Below are 13,280 nucleotides of genomic sequence, written 5' to 3' on the forward strand. Positions count from 1 at the left end.
TTGTTTTTCAAATTCAATCAAGCTCTCCACTTATTCCATCCTGCGAAACCCTTTAGGTGTCTCAATACTGGTATTAGTTAACCCCACTGAGGGTCATATGACTTTTGTCTGTATACAGTTTGTGACTGCCTGGCTTGTCACTATAATGTTGTTGTTTTTTTTTGGGGGGGGGATCTAGGTTGATTTTACTATTTCTTATATTACACCGAAGAGTTTTCCCTGTACCACTGTACAGTGTTGTTCGATTGTTTATGGTATAGAACCTAAACATATGGATTAAATCTCAAAGTTTGTCGCCCTGCAGAACATCCGCAATGTTGTACCGGTAATTAATGCAATTTAAGAAATACCGGTTCTTTAAGATTGAATAATGGTGTTGTTTACACTTCAAGAAACAACTAATTGGCTTTCTAAACATTTAATTAACATTTGATATTTTGTATGTAATGACAACTAATGTTTAACAATAACAGAAACAAATATTCTATTATATTACTCCTCAGAGATATTGGTCCTTCTATATCTATATTATCAGTTAATTAAGTGCAAATTTAATGGTGTGTAACCCGAACTATATTTTCGGTGTAAAATCTTCCGCCTAGAGGCGTTAGAGGTTACATTACACTAAATCATTGTGTATCCCTCCGTGGTCCATTCGAAAGTAGTGCCTATTTCTAAGGAGTTCCTTTTCTCTTCTTGAATATAAGCCATTTAACAATGTGAGACATGTCTTTTGTGGTTATTTGTAATATCCTGTATGTGTCTGGAGTACTTTGATGGCTTGGATTGGAAGCTAACTTAAAAGATGAACTTTTGAGGGTGTGTTTTCTATTGTGTGGGGCTTTTGTCGAAATTAGGATTCCGAAACACGTTTTTCTACGGTGGGTTCATTCGACAGCGATTTACTTTCTTAGAAGTTGCGAGACGGTATGTTTTTGATTGCAATTATTGGAAGATGACAGATCCATCTTTAAAATGATACCGGGTTCGGAAAAATTGATACGTCGGAAAGGCAAGAAAAATGCTGTGAAAGTTGTCAGTTTTATAATGGGACCCTATGGGAATCGGAATTAGTGTAATATAACCTTTAAAAAGCACATTTACTGCAATGTCAAGGTCACATGGATTCGTCTGCAAGCGAGACGAGTAGAAAATGAATTTTAATGAATGTTTTGATGATTTGGGTGCTAAAATAGATGAGAGGTGTCAATATTTTGGTCCAAATGGATGTTTTAGGTGGTTTTGGACTGTTCCGGATGGGTGGGGGACCTGGTATGGACAAGTAAGGGTAACATTTCCAACAAATCTTAAATGTAAATATTATTATGTCCATAGATTGAAGTTTCAGGTGGAGAGCAAGATGAAAAATATGCAAAATTACATGCATGCAACCCATTTATGCCATTTTTCTCTTTGTTTGTAGGCCTGACCGTTTGTCCTTGAGCCGTAGATGGTCAACAATCCGCTAGCTGTCTTGCTCTGACTGGTGCACTGGACATGATTTCAATGTGAGTCATCATACTGATTGTTTAATTAACACATGAATTTCAGTTTGTTCGTTAAAGTACTAACTTAGCTGTGTATTTTTACAGTGGACGTAGTGGTGCGGTGCAGGTGGTAGACTAGGTATTTCCATATATACACTATGTTTACAGAATTGCGGCCAGTGGAGCAACATAGCTGATGAGTTAATAGCACTAGTTCTTCAGACAAATAACTTTATTTTCAACCTATAAAGCATATTTAGCTGTAGGTGGGGCCAATTAGCAGTAAGATCTGGCTTTTGTTCTGTTAAGCCCTTAGAGTAATGAATTTCAGAGTGAAGACCATAGCGCCTTTTCCTAGTCAAGTATCGGGCAGCTGTATGTCTTTTCAGAAATGCACATGTCTTTTTAAGCATGTCATTGTGTTTGCTTTTAATTAGATAGGCAATAAACTCATAACCTTTAGACAAATGAGCATCTGTAAATTCAGATTTCACTATTTCAGAGTCAGCCAGACCATGATTGAGCTTAAGGGTTGTGCTGCGGATGCAGCCTGTGCAGTTCCGGGAGAAAGTCACTGTCTCGGGCAATGCGGTCTGGTATCAGGTAAGCACTATTGAAAGCCTCACACTTTTGGGGGGTCTGAAGCCTTGTGCTGTCAATGCGATCTGGTTCAAGTACAATAAGAATGCATTCTCAAAGCAGTACTTCATCAGATATGGTTATCTCAAGCTTACAGTTCGCGGGCAGATATGACTTCGATTTGTTCTTGCTAGCAGAACCCCTACAGGCCAAACTATGCGTTAAGCACTATTTTCCACAGCAACCCTTGCAGACAGAAAAACAATACTTAAAATTACTTCTGGCATTTAATTTCTAATTTCCTACATATCTCTTTTGTATGTTTGTTTGCCCTGTTTAACTCTGACATGCCATCTTGCTCACATTGATGGAGCATACCTGTTTTTGTTTAGAGCCAAGTCCCCGGCTGCTCGAGTTTGCCGTATCAATAATGAGAAAGCCATGGCATGATGTCTCCTCTATGTGTTTCCTTATCTCAGTGTTGAACATAATTCCCAGTTTCAGGGCCTAAACATTTTATTTTATTAAAGGTCTGGATGATCCTTCCCTGACTGCGGGTTTGTGTACACCTCAATCCGAATCTGTGTCCTGAACAGAGGCCGCAGTGGTGCAGCGCTTGTGGACGATCCATCAACATCCTGAAAGGTCAACACTACACCAAGCTGGGAAAATTGATCCTGATAGTCATCCCCAGGTAGTGGAATGAATGTTCACTGAACTACAGAGGAATCACACCCAAATGACTTTCCTGCCACGACATTAGTGTGGCCACTCGCGTAGGAATTCCTTAGCAAACATGCTCTTTTGCATGGTGACTGTGGACATTTTTGCAAAACTTACGCTTTCAACACTGGATTTTAAAGAGAATACTTAATAAAATGTCGCTAACAGGACTTATTTATATGAGAGAGACTATCTGGATGCGCATTAAGTGTCACTTTGTGTCGTAAGCTGTTGAAGGAGCGATTTGCGCCTTTTTAAGTGTTAATTTTGGGTAGCCGGCTTGTATCGGCTTGAAAGCTGAAAATTATGCCTCTCATCATAATAGCATTAATTTTTGTAATTGCAATGTGTATGTTTAGATTGCAAGTGAAGCTTTTAAAAATAATTTTCTTAAAAAACATGATTTTATATGCTGTCAGTGAGTTTTTTATTGAAAAAAGTGCTTAAAATTTAAAAAAAGTCTCCTATTTCATCAAGGAAAGTACACTGATTCACAATCAATACATTTATTTGGGCCTTTTGCTGATATATTGGTGAATTTCGCATGCAATGATACCAGTTTTTGCCATGAAAGTTACGCGTAACAATAATTGGAGACGCAAAATCAGCTGTCGTCACTTAGACTAAAAATCATGCATTCCGACTTGACTGCGGCCAATTTAGTCACCGCTTTAAATGGCCATTTTAATGCCTTTACCCCCATCCGAATGCACTGAAATTGCATATTCATTGTGGAAATAGTTGAAATCTCATGTGGAGAAAGTTTGAAAAAGATAGGACAAAGTTGAGTTCCCTTAAAAAAGCACATTTACTGCAATGTCAAGGTCACATGGATTCGTCTGCAAGCGAGACGAGTAGAAAATGAATTTTAATGAATGTTTTGATGATTTGGGTGCTAAAATAGATGAGAGGTGTCAATATTTTGGTCCAAATGGATGTTTTAGGTGGTTTTGGACTGTTCCGGATGGGTGGGGGACCTGGTATGGACAAGTAAGGGTAACATTTCCAACAAATCTTAAATGTAAATATTATTATGTCCATAGATTGAAGTTTCAGGTGGAGAGCAAGATGAAAAATATGCAAAATTACATGCATGCAACCCATTTATGCCATTTTTCTCTTTGTTTGTAGGCCTGACCGTTTGTCCTTGAGCCGTAGATGGTCAACAATCCGCTAGCTGTCTTGCTCTGACTGGTGCACTGGACATGATTTCAATGTGAGTCATCATACTGATTGTTTAATTAACACATGAATTTCAGTTTGTTCGTTAAAGTACTAACTTAGCTGTGTATTTTTACAGTGGACGTAGTGGTGCGGTGCAGGTGGTAGACTAGGTATTTCCATATATACACTATGTTTACAGAATTGCGGCCAGTGGAGCAACATAGCTGATGAGTTAATAGCACTAGTTCTTCAGACAAATAACTTTATTTTCAACCTATAAAGCATATTTAGCTGTAGGTGGGGCCAATTAGCAGTAAGATCTGGCTTTTGTTCTGTTAAGCCCTTAGAGTAATGAATTTCAGAGTGAAGACCATAGCGCCTTTTCCTAGTCAAGTATCGGGCAGCTGTATGTCTTTTCAGAAATGCACATGTCTTTTTAAGCATGTCATTGTGTTTGCTTTTAATTAGATAGGCAATAAACTCATAACCTTTAGACAAATGAGCATCTGTAAATTCAGATTTCACTATTTCAGAGTCAGCCAGACCATGATTGAGCTTAAGGGTTGTGCTGCGGATGCAGCCTGTGCAGTTCCGGGAGAAAGTCACTGTCTCGGGCAATGCGGTCTGGTATCAGGTAAGCACTATTGAAAGCCTCACACTTTTGGGGGGTCTGAAGCCTTGTGCTGTCAATGCGATCTGGTTCAAGTACAATAAGAATGCATTCTCAAAGCAGTACTTCATCAGATATGGTTATCTCAAGCTTACAGTTCGCGGGCAGATATGACTTCGATTTGTTCTTGCTAGCAGAACCCCTACAGGCCAAACTATGCGTTAAGCACTATTTTCCACAGCAACCCTTGCAGACAGAAAAACAATACTTAAAATTACTTCTGGCATTTAATTTCTAATTTCCTACATATCTCTTTTGTATGTTTGTTTGCCCTGTTTAACTCTGACATGCCATCTTGCTCACATTGATGGAGCATACCTGTTTTTGTTTAGAGCCAAGTCCCCGGCTGCTCGAGTTTGCCGTATCAATAATGAGAAAGCCATGGCATGATGTCTCCTCTATGTGTTTCCTTATCTCAGTGTTGAACATAATTCCCAGTTTCAGGGCCTAAACATTTTATTTTATTAAAGGTCTGGATGATCCTTCCCTGACTGCGGGTTTGTGTACACCTCAATCCGAATCTGTGTCCTGAACAGAGGCCGCAGTGGTGCAGCGCTTGTGGACGATCCATCAACATCCTGAAAGGTCAACACTACACCAAGCTGGGAAAATTGATCCTGATAGTCATCCCCAGGTAGTGGAATGAATGTTCACTGAACTACAGAGGAATCACACCCAAATGACTTTCCTGCCACGACATTAGTGTGGCCACTCGCGTAGGAATTCCTTAGCAAACATGCTCTTTTGCATGGTGACTGTGGACATTTTTGCAAAACTTACGCTTTCAACACTGGATTTTAAAGAGAATACTTAATAAAATGTCGCTAACAGGACTTATTTATATGAGAGAGACTATCTGGATGCGCATTAAGTGTCACTTTGTGTCGTAAGCTGTTGAAGGAGCGATTTGCGCCTTTTTAAGTGTTAATTTTGGGTAGCCGGCTTGTATCGGCTTGAAAGCTGAAAATTATGCCTCTCATCATAATAGCATTAATTTTTGTAATTGCAATGTGTATGTTTAGATTGCAAGTGAAGCTTTTAAAAATAATTTTCTTAAAAAACATGATTTTATATGCTGTCAGTGAGTTTTTTATTGAAAAAAGTGCTTAAAATTTAAAAAAAGTCTCCTATTTCATCAAGGAAAGTACACTGATTCACAATCAATACATTTATTTGGGCCTTTTGCTGATATATTGGTGAATTTCGCATGCAATGATACCAGTTTTTGCCATGAAAGTTACGCGTAACAATAATTGGAGACGCAAAATCAGCTGTCGTCACTTAGACTAAAATCATGCATTCCGACTTGACTGCGGCCAATTTAGTCACCGCTTTAAATGGCCATTTTAATGCCTTTACCCCCATCCGAATGCACTGAAATTGCATATTCATTGTGGAAATAGTTGAAATCTCATGTGGAGAAAGTTTGAAAAAGATAGGACAAAGTTGAGTTCCCTTAAAAAAGCACATTTACTGCAATGTCAAGGTCACATGGATTCGTCTGCAAGCGAGAAAGTAGAAAATGAATTTTAATGAATGTTTTGATGATTTGGGTGCTAAAATAGATGAGAGGTGTCAATATTTTGGTCCAAATGGATGTTTTAGGTGGTTTTGGACTGTTCCGGATGGGTGGGGGGACCTGGTATGGACAAGTAAGGGTAACATTTCCAACAAATCTTAAATGTAAATATTATTATGTCCATAGATTGAAGTTTCAGGTGGAGAGCAAGATGAAAAATATGCAAAATTACATGCATGCAACCCATTTATGCCATTTTTCTCTTTGTTTGTAGGCCTGACCGTTTGTCCTTGAGCCGTAGATGGTCAACAATCCGCTAGCTGTCTTGCTCTGACTGGTGCACTGGACATGATTTCAATGTGAGTCATCATACTGATTGTTTAATTAACACATGAATTTCAGTTTGTTCGTTAAAGTACTAACTTAGCTGTGTATTTTTACAGTGGACGTAGTGGTGCGGTGCAGGTGGTAGACTAGGTATTTCCATATATACACTATGTTTACAGAATTGCGGCCAGTGGAGCAACATAGCTGATGAGTTAATAGCACTAGTTCTTCAGACAAATAACTTTATTTTCAACCTATAAAGCATATTTAGCTGTAGGTGGGGCCAATTAGCAGTAAGATCTGGCTTTTGTTCTGTTAAGCCCTTAGAGTAATGAATTTCAGAGTGAAGACCATAGCGCCTTTTCCTAGTCAAGTATCGGGCAGCTGTATGTCTTTTCAGAAATGCACATGTCTTTTTAAGCATGTCATTGTGTTTGCTTTTAATTAGATAGGCAATAAACTCATAACCTTTAGACAAATGAGCATCTGTAAATTCAGATTTCACTATTTCAGAGTCAGCCAGACCATGATTGAGCTTAAGGGTTGTGCTGCGGATGCAGCCTGTGCAGTTCCGGGAGAAAGTCACTGTCTCGGGCAATGCGGTCTGGTATCAGGTAAGCACTATTGAAAGCCTCACACTTTTGGGGGGTCTGAAGCCTTGTGCTGTCAATGCGATCTGGTTCAAGTACAATAAGAATGCATTCTCAAAGCAGTACTTCATCAGATATGGTTATCTCAAGCTTACAGTTCGCGGGCAGATATGACTTCGATTTGTTCTTGCTAGCAGAACCCCTACAGGCCAAACTATGCGTTAAGCACTATTTTCCACAGCAACCCTTGCAGACAGAAAAACAATACTTAAAATTACTTCTGGCATTTAATTTCTAATTTCCTACATATCTCTTTTGTATGTTTGTTTGCCCTGTTTAACTCTGACATGCCATCTTGCTCACATTGATGGAGCATACCTGTTTTTGTTTAGAGCCAAGTCCCCGGCTGCTCGAGTTTGCCGTATCAATAATGAGAAAGCCATGGCATGATGTCTCCTCTATGTGTTTCCTTATCTCAGTGTTGAACATAATTCCCAGTTTCAGGGCCTAAACATTTTATTTTATTAAAGGTCTGGATGATCCTTCCCTGACTGCGGGTTTGTGTACACCTCAATCCGAATCTGTGTCCTGAACAGAGGCCGCAGTGGTGCAGCGCTTGTGGACGATCCATCAACATCCTGAAAGGTCAACACTACACCAAGCTGGGAAAATTGATCCTGATAGTCATCCCCAGGTAGTGGAATGAATGTTCACTGAACTACAGAGGAATCACACCCAAATGACTTTCCTGCCACGACATTAGTGTGGCCACTCGCGTAGGAATTCCTTAGCAAACATGCTCTTTTGCATGGTGACTGTGGACATTTTTGCAAAACTTACGCTTTCAACACTGGATTTTAAAGAGAATACTTAATAAAATGTCGCTAACAGGACTTATTTATATGAGAGAGACTATCTGGATGCGCATTAAGTGTCACTTTGTGTCGTAAGCTGTTGAAGGAGCGATTTGCGCCTTTTTAAGTGTTAATTTTGGGTAGCCGGCTTGTATCGGCTTGAAAGCTGAAAATTATGCCTCTCATCATAATAGCATTAATTTTTGTAATTGCAATGTGTATGTTTAGATTGCAAGTGAAGCTTTTAAAAATAATTTTCTTAAAAAACATGATTTTATATGCTGTCAGTGAGTTTTTTATTGAAAAAAGTGCTTAAAATTTAAAAAAAGTCTCCTATTTCATCAAGGAAAGTACACTGATTCACAATCAATACATTTATTTGGGCCTTTTGCTGATATATTGGTGAATTTCGCATGCAATGATACCAGTTTTTGCCATGAAAGTTACGCGTAACAATAATTGGAGACGCAAAATCAGCTGTCGTCACTTAGACTAAAAATCATGCATTCCGACTTGACTGCGGCCAATTTAGTCACCGCTTTAAATGGCCATTTTAATGCCTTTACCCCCATCCGAATGCACTGAAATTGCATATTCATTTCATTGTGGAAATAGTTGAAATCTCATGTGGAGAAAGTTTGAAAAAGATAGGACAAAGTTGAGTTCCCTTAAAAAAGCACAATGGGACCCTATGGGAATCGGAATTAGTGTAATATAACCTTTAAAAAGCACATTTACTGCAATGTCAAGGTCACATGGATTCGTCTGCAAGCGAGACGAGTAGAAAATGAATTTTAATGAATGTTTTGATGATTTGGGTGCTAAAATAGATGAGAGGTGTCAATATTTTGGTCCAAATGGATGTTTTAGGTGGTTTTGGACTGTTCCGGATGGGTGGGGGACCTGGTATGGACAAGTAAGGGTAACATTTCCAACAAATCTTAAATGTAAATATTATTATGTCCATAGATTGAAGTTTCAGGTGGAGAGCAAGATGAAAAATATGCAAAATTACATGCATGCAACCCATTTATGCCATTTTTCTCTTTGTTTGTAGGCCTGACCGTTTGTCCTTGAGCCGTAGATGGTCAACAATCCGCTAGCTGTCTTGCTCTGACTGGTGCACTGGACATGATTTCAATGTGAGTCATCATACTGATTGTTTAATTAACACATGAATTTCAGTTTGTTCGTTAAAGTACTAACTTAGCTGTGTATTTTTACAGTGGACGTAGTGGTGCGGTGCAGGTGGTAGACTAGGTATTTCCATATATACACTATGTTTACAGAATTGCGGCCAGTGGAGCAACATAGCTGATGAGTTAATAGCACTAGTTCTTCAGACAAATAACTTTATTTTCAACCTATAAAGCATATTTAGCTGTAGGTGGGGCCAATTAGCAGTAAGATCTGGCTTTTGTTCTGTTAAGCCCTTAGAGTAATGAATTTCAGAGTGAAGACCATAGCGCCTTTTCCTAGTCAAGTATCGGGCAGCTGTATGTCTTTTCAGAAATGCACATGTCTTTTTAAGCATGTCATTGTGTTTGCTTTTAATTAGATAGGCAATAAACTCATAACCTTTAGACAAATGAGCATCTGTAAATTCAGATTTCACTATTTCAGAGTCAGCCAGACCATGATTGAGCTTAAGGGTTGTGCTGCGGATGCAGCCTGTGCAGTTCCGGGAGAAAGTCACTGTCTCGGGCAATGCGGTCTGGTATCAGGTAAGCACTATTGAAAGCCTCACACTTTTGGGGGGTCTGAAGCCTTGTGCTGTCAATGCGATCTGGTTCAAGTACAATAAGAATGCATTCTCAAAGCAGTACTTCATCAGATATGGTTATCTCAAGCTTACAGTTCGCGGGCAGATATGACTTCGATTTGTTCTTGCTAGCAGAACCCCTACAGGCCAAACTATGCGTTAAGCACTATTTTCCACAGCAACCCTTGCAGACAGAAAAACAATACTTAAAATTACTTCTGGCATTTAATTTCTAATTTCCTACATATCTCTTTTGTATGTTTGTTTGCCCTGTTTAACTCTGACATGCCATCTTGCTCACATTGATGGAGCATACCTGTTTTTGTTTAGAGCCAAGTCCCCGGCTGCTCGAGTTTGCCGTATCAATAATGAGAAAGCCATGGCATGATGTCTCCTCTATGTGTTTCCTTATCTCAGTGTTGAACATAATTCCCAGTTTCAGGGCCTAAACATTTTATTTTATTAAAGGTCTGGATGATCCTTCCCTGACTGCGGGTTTGTGTACACCTCAATCCGAATCTGTGTCCTGAACAGAGGCCGCAGTGGTGCAGCGCTTGTGGACGATCCATCAACATCCTGAAAGGTCAACACTACACCAAGCTGGGAAAATTGATCCTGATAGTCATCCCCAGGTAGTGGAATGAATGTTCACTGAACTACAGAGGAATCACACCCAAATGACTTTCCTGCCACGACATTAGTGTGGCCACTCGCGTAGGAATTCCTTAGCAAACATGCTCTTTTGCATGGTGACTGTGGACATTTTTGCAAAACTTACGCTTTCAACACTGGATTTTAAAGAGAATACTTAATAAAATGTCGCTAACAGGACTTATTTATATGAGAGAGACTATCTGGATGCGCATTAAGTGTCACTTTGTGTCGTAAGCTGTTGAAGGAGCGATTTGCGCCTTTTTAAGTGTTAATTTTGGGTAGCCGGCTTGTATCGGCTTGAAAGCTGAAAATTATGCCTCTCATCATAATAGCATTAATTTTTGTAATTGCAATGTGTATGTTTAGATTGCAAGTGAAGCTTTTAATAATAATTTTCTTAAAAAACATGATTTTATATGCTGTCAGTGAGTTTTTTATTGAAAAAAGTGCTTAAAATTTAAAAAAAGTCTCCTATTTCATCAAGGAAAAGTACACTGATTCACAATCAATACATTTATTTGGGCCTTTTGCTGATATATTGGTGAATTTCGCATGCAATGATACCAGTTTTTGCCATGAAAGTTACGCGTAACAATAATTGGAGACGCAAAATCAGCTGTCGTCACTTAGACTAAAAATCATGCATTCCGACTTGACTGCGGCCAATTTAGTCACCGCTTTAAATGGCCATTTTAATGCCTTTACCCCCATCCGAATGCACTGAAATTGCATATTCATTGTGGAAATAGTTGAAATCTCATGTGGAGAAAGTTTGAAAAAGATAGGACAAAGTTGAGTTCCCTTAAAAAAGCACATTTACTGCAATGTCAAGGTCACATGGATTCGTCTGCAAGCGAGACGAGTAGAAAATGAATTTTAATGAATGTTTTGATGATTTGGGTGCTAAAATAGATGAGAGGTGTCAATATTTTGGTCCAAATGGATGTTTTAGGTGGTTTTGGACTGTTCCGGATGGGTGGGGGACCTGGTATGGACAAGTAAGGGTAACATTTCCAACAAATCTTAAATGTAAATATTATTATGTCCATAGATTGAAGTTTCAGGTGGAGAGCAAGATGAAAAATATGCAAAATTACATGCATGCAACCCATTTATGCCATTTTTCTCTTTGTTTGTAGGCCTGACCGTTTGTCCTTGAGCCGTAGATGGTCAACAATCCGCTAGCTGTCTTGCTCTGACTGGTGCACTGGACATGATTTCAATGTGAGTCATCATACTGATTGTTTAATTAACACATGAATTTCAGTTTGTTCGTTAAAGTACTAACTTAGCTGTGTATTTTTACAGTGGACGTAGTGGTGCGGTGCAGGTGGTAGACTAGGTATTTCCATATATACACTATGTTTACAGAATTGCGGCCAGTGGAGCAACATAGCTGATGAGTTAATAGCACTAGTTCTTCAGACAAATAACTTTATTTTCAACCTATAAAGCATATTTAGCTGTAGGTGGGGCCAATTAGCTGTAAGATCTGGCTTTTGTTCTGTTAAGCCCTTAGAGTAATGAATTTCAGAGTGAAGACCATAGCGCCTTTTCCTAGTCAAGTATCGGGCAGCTGTATGTCTTTTCAGAAATGCACATGTCTTTTTAAGCATGTCATTGTGTTTGCTTTTAATAGATAGGCAATAAACTCATAACCTTTAGACAAATGAGCATCTGTAAATTCAGATTTCACTATTTCAGAGTCAGCCAGACCATGATTGAGCTTAAGGGTTGTGCTGCGGATGCAGCCTGTGCAGTTCCGGGAGAAAGTCACTGTCTCGGGCAATGCGGTCTGGTATCAGGTAAGCACTATTGAAAGCCTCACACTTTTGGGGGGTCTGAAGCCTTGTGCTGTCAATGCGATCTGGTTCAAGTACAATAAGAATGCATTCTCAAAGCAGTACTTCATCAGATATGGTTATCTCAAGCTTACAGTTCGCGGGCAGATATGACTTCGATTTGTTCTTGCTAGCAGAACCCCTACAGGCCAAACTATGCGTTAAGCACTATTTTCCACAGCAACCCTTGCAGACAGAAAAACAATACTTAAAATTACTTCTGGCATTTAATTTCTAATTTCCTACATATCTCTTTTGTATGTTTGTTTGCCCTGTTTAACTCTGACATGCCATCTTGCTCACATTGATGGAGCATACCTGTTTTTGTTTAGAGCCAAGTCCCCGGCTGCTCGAGTTTGCCGTGTCAATAATGAGAAAGCCATGGCATGATGTCTCCTCTATGTGTTTCCTTATCTCAGTGTTGAACATAATTGCCAGTTTCAGGGGCCTAAACATTTTATTTTATTAAAGGTCTGGATGATCCTTGCCTGACTGCGGGTTTGTGTACACCTCAATCCGACTCTGTGTCCTGAACAGAGGCCGCAGTGGTGCAGCGCTTGTGGACGATCCATCAACATCCTGAAAGGTCAACACTACACCAAGCTGGGAAAATTGATCCTGATAGTCATCCCCAGGTAGTGGAATGAATGTTCACTGAACTACAGAGGAATCACACCCAAATGACTTTCCTGCCACGACATTAGTGTGGCCACTCGCGTAGGAATTCCTTAGCAAACATGCTCTTTTGCATGGTGACTGTGGACATTTTTGCAAAACTTACGCTTTCAACACTGGATTTTAAAGAGAATACTTAATAAAATGTCGCTAACAGGACTTATTTATATGAGAGAGACTATCTGGATGCGCATTAAGTGTCACTTTGTGTCGTAAGCTGTTGAAGGAGCGATTTGCGCCTTTTTAAGTGTTAATTTTGGGTAGCCGGCTTGTATCGGCTTGAAAGCTGAAAATTATGCCTCTCATCATAATAGCATTAATTTTTGTAATTGCAATGTGTATGTTTAGATTGTAAGTGAAGCTTTTAATAATAATTTTCTTAAAAAACATGATTTTATATGCTGTCAGTGAGTTTTTTATTGAAAAAAGTGCTTA

General features: G+C 39.2%; 1 long non-coding RNA gene across 11 annotated transcripts in view; it reads left to right on the forward strand.

Annotated features, from left to right (window-relative positions):
* The first annotated feature begins 771 nt into the window (after positions 1-771).
* Positions 772-13,280, forward strand: part of LOC127877993 (uncharacterized) — a 39,588-nt gene continuing 27,079 nt past the window's right edge. For 10 of the 11 annotated variants that reach the window (XR_008048706.1, XR_008048705.1, XR_008048704.1 and 7 more), the window contains exons 1-13: positions 772-1,282; positions 1,424-1,508; positions 1,990-2,090; positions 2,597-2,760; positions 3,921-4,005; positions 4,487-4,587; positions 5,094-5,257; positions 6,417-6,501; positions 6,983-7,083; positions 7,590-7,753; positions 8,971-9,055; positions 9,537-9,637; positions 10,144-10,307. This is a non-coding gene — a long non-coding RNA (uncharacterized LOC127877993). Of the gene's footprint in view, positions 1,283-1,423; positions 1,509-1,989; positions 2,091-2,596; positions 2,761-3,920; positions 4,006-4,486; positions 4,588-5,093; positions 5,258-6,416; positions 6,502-6,982; positions 7,084-7,589; positions 7,754-8,970; positions 9,056-9,536; positions 9,638-10,143; positions 10,308-11,468; positions 11,554-13,280 lie in introns of those variants that run through there. The other variant, XR_008048696.1, reaches the window with a different exon arrangement.

Source organism: Dreissena polymorpha, chromosome 4, assembly GCF_020536995.1.
Source record: "Dreissena polymorpha isolate Duluth1 chromosome 4, UMN_Dpol_1.0, whole genome shotgun sequence".
NCBI lineage: Eukaryota > Metazoa > Mollusca > Bivalvia > Myida > Dreissenidae > Dreissena > Dreissena polymorpha.